General features: G+C 34.5%; 1 non-coding gene across 1 annotated transcript; it reads left to right on the plus strand.

Annotated features, from left to right (window-relative positions):
* The first annotated feature begins 2760 nt into the window (after positions 1-2760).
* LOC114086187 (U2 spliceosomal RNA) lies at positions 2761-2958 on the plus strand. The gene has a single exon (XR_003581601.1). It is a non-coding gene; the product is annotated as a U2 spliceosomal RNA (small nuclear RNA).
* Positions 2959-4133: the final 1175 nt, after the last annotated feature.

The raw sequence follows: 4133 nt of genomic DNA on the forward strand, positions 1-4133 counted from the left end.
GGCTTCTCACTGATGGTGTTTAGAATTCTTTCAGTAGATTCCAAAAGCTGGCTCTTTCAATATTTTCAAAGCTTCTCTTTTAAAGAAAATGGGGATAAATGTTCTCCATAATGGGTTGAAGATGGAATCATTAGTTACTGCTCATCAGATACTTCTGGCACTCCAACTTCTTAGCACTTATTAGGATTGTCTTCTTGGCCCTCTTGTGGTTAGGTCAGGCTATGTGATTAATTCCAGGCTATAAGATGAGCTGGAAGCAATGAGTATTCTGGGCTGGAACATTAAATAATTAATGTGAAACTTCTGCCAAAATAACTTGCAGTGATCCAGGGTGTAATCCCTTTATCAGTCGAGGTCTCAGAGTGAAGACCACATGGAATGGAGCCCCCTGCCAACCTGCAAAGGTTATGAAGCATATGTGAGAAATAAACTTTTGTTGTTTCAAGCCACTGAATTTTGGGGTGATTTTTTGGTCAAGCATTATCTAACCTAGCCTAGCTTCTGATATAGAAGCCATATGAAAGGTACTACCTAGCATCATGTTAAGAAGTATTCTTTTTGCAGTTAAAATAAGGGTCCCAGAACAGAGACAAATCATCTTGACTTGGTTCTGGCTAACTGTGAGTTCTCTGTCCATCTATGCACTCCTTTTTGAACTTGAAGAGGTCTTCGTCTTGCTGGGATTTAAATCTTGGATTCCAGGACCTGGCTGTGAGTTCTGAAATTTATATCCAGCATCCATTCCATAAGGCCAAGTAGATCTTCATGCAACCAGAACAACCTACATAGCCTGCCAGTGAAAACCAGAATTTAAGAGATAGGCTACACTGTATAGTCTCCTCTCTTTTCCATTCTATACTGAATTTCTGTAATTCTTTTCCTTTTTTCCAATTACTTTGGTATTCATTCTCCCTTTTATACTTTTCATCTTGATCACCTTCTTTTAACATTACGCACTGAAGACATCTGGTTACTTATTGTTATACTCCCATACCCTTCTTTTGTTAGTTGACTACCCTTTTCTTTATTTAGATTAAATTTGGTATTCTCATTTTAAGGCCCTTTCAGACTTAAAGTTAATTTTGTCTGTATCCCTGGCCTAAAGAAGTAATATGCAAAATTTCCTAGAATAAGAAAATATAGAGAATGCTACATAGTCATAACAGCTACCCCATACATAGTATTGTACTTATTATATACCAGGCGCTTTGCTAACCTCATTAGTTATCTATTAACTCATTTTAGGTATAATAAGTTCTATTTTGCAAATGAGGTAACAAACACAAGGAAATATATGACTTGCTTAAAGTCACACAACTTATAAGTGGCAGAGCCAGAATTAGAAACCAGGCTGTGTGGCTCTAGAGCCCATGTTTTAATCATTGTATTCTTTTGCTTCTCTCTGTATGCAGAGGGTTTTCTGTCATGAGTCAGTAAACGATCGTCCTTAGGCCATATGTAACTTGCTGTTCATTTGTGTAAATTAAATTTTATCGGAACACAGATACCCTCACTTGTTTAATATTGTCCATGGCTGCTTCCATGCTACAAGAACATAGTTGAATAGTTGGGATGATGACTAACATGGCCCACAAAACCTAAAATATTTACTATCTGACACCTGTTCTAAAGGATAAATAGGGATGTTCCAGACAAAATGCTCTTAGCAAAAGAAATGGCATGCAAAAATGCAAGGGACATCCATCCTCAGGGTTTTTCCAGCACCTGCACTGTAAGTTTTTTTAAAGGGATACATTTTCTCTTCATGGCAAGAACGCCTTAAGTAAATGCTGGTTGAAAACATTTGTCTAGTTTGTTCACACATAAAGGTATTAATAATGGTCACTGTATTTATTTTTTGTGTTACCTGGCATTACCAATTACAATCATGTGGGTCAGGAACAAAGAAGGGTAATGAGTATTCCAATGAACAAAATATATTATAAATTCACACTGTCAAGTTTTTAATTACATTATATTTATTCAACAAAGTATTTGTTGATAAGTTGTACATTTTGCATTCAAATGTGGTTGAGAATAGGAAATTATCCTAATGAATCTGATGCCTTGTCAAAATGAAAAATTAGTCCATGAGTTTCTGGTGATTGTGGTAAGAAGTTCAGAACATATACACATATTCTCTCCCCACACCCCCTTCTTTCTCTCACTAGAACTTGGTCCTCCCCAACAAACACATTCACAAACACATTTTAATAATTGATGTTTTATTTATTCTCATTCCAAAGATGAATATTTTACTGGCAATAAATTAAAATATAAATAGGATCTAATGGATGTACCACAAATGGCTTTCTTGCCTTAGAATTGAGGTGAGTCACAAGAGATAGTCTCATTGCTTATTCGGTTCTCAGAGTTCATTGTTTGCAGTAGTAGAAAAGAATGATCTTCTGACATAATCAGTTCACATGGCTTTGATATTCAGTAAAAGGGGAAACTGTTACCCGAAATAATTGTTTTAATACAGAAGGAAACATTTGTGTGTACTAAAAACTCTTTAATGTCAATTATGTGCTAGATTCAAGTGAAGAAAATATAATTTACCAAGGCGGACTCAATATGGAAAACTTGGTCAGAATTATAAAATAAAAATAATTGAACCACAGACAAAATTTACCCCATCTTCCACATGCAAAAATATCAGGCCAAGATTATTTTTCAGGGTAATATCTATGAAATATCCTAAGACCATACAATTCTTAACTTATACAAACTATTCTAGGAAATAGAGAAAGAATGAACATTGCTTCTCATTCTTTTGGCTAAGATCAAGTGGAATATCAGATCTTAGCGGTTTAATATCTGAGACATCTGCTGAGGAGAAGTATTTTAAATGGATTTTCAGAGCAGGGAGATGGAATGGGAGCTTTTTCTGTCAACACCACCACACATTGACCTAGTATTGCATATTGCAGCATCTCTAGGAATGGTGTACCAGAAAAAAGAGGAACATACACCAACAACTTCTATTCGTGAAACTGATTTGGCAACAAACCCAACTTCAACAAACTAACTTGTCCATATTAGCCTCATGAAATAATGGAATGAAAGAATAGCTTAACATTAGAAATGATTAATATGTTATGTTGAGCTATGTGAAATTGCCCTTTTCATGATTACAAAAAGTCTTATATCAGCAATTTCAGATGGCTCAACCTGATAATTCAGCACCTTAGCAGACTGAAGAAGAAAGATAGATTGATCATCTCAGCAAATAAAGAAAAATTGCTTACATTAAACATCAAATTTAGTGGTGCATCATTATAAGCATCCCTCTTGAAACCAAGAAAAAGACAGTATAGCCATCATTACTTCTATTCAATGTCATATTATTATACATGGCCTGGAAAGAAAGAAAAGAAACAAATTGCCATAATATATTTTTCTGTTCAAATAACCCAAGAGAATCTACAAACAATTATGCAAATTAAAAGAATTCAACAATGTTGCTTTGAAATAATATCATGATACAAAAACTAAGTTTCTTAACACTAAAACTAAACAACTTCAAAAATAGCAACAACAAATATAAAATATCTAGGGGAGCATCTGATGTAAATATATAACATTTTTGGAGGACATAGTAAAACCTTTAATAAAGAACAAGGTAACTAAAATAAATGGAAGAGTTCTAGATAAGACTACTTGGTGTTTTAACATATTCTTTTCAAGCTGTTTGTTAAATTCAATGCTATTGAAATGGAACAGAGGATTTTAATGGAAATTTACAACCTTGTTTTCAAATTTATATTGAAGAGAAAATGGGGCCAAGAATAGTCAAAGTAATGTTGGGAAGAAGTAGTTAAGAGAACCTGCCTTGTCAGATAACATGATTGAAAGTTATAGTAATTAAGATAACATGGCATTATCTTGGACATACATAAACAAACAAAATTGAGAGTGTAGAAAGAGCTCCCACATGAATGGGAACTCAGTACATGACAGAGGTGGCACTTACAGATCAGTGGGAGTATGCTAATTTCCTAGGGCTCCTGTAGAAATTACCACAATCTGGGTGGCTTAAAACAACAACAAAAAACCCTCAATCTTTTATAATTATGGAGGCCAGAAGTCTGAAATCAAGATATTCCTTCTACAGACTCTAGGGGAGAATC

Source organism: Marmota flaviventris, chromosome X, assembly GCF_047511675.1.
Source record: "Marmota flaviventris isolate mMarFla1 chromosome X, mMarFla1.hap1, whole genome shotgun sequence".
NCBI lineage: Eukaryota > Metazoa > Chordata > Mammalia > Rodentia > Sciuridae > Marmota > Marmota flaviventris.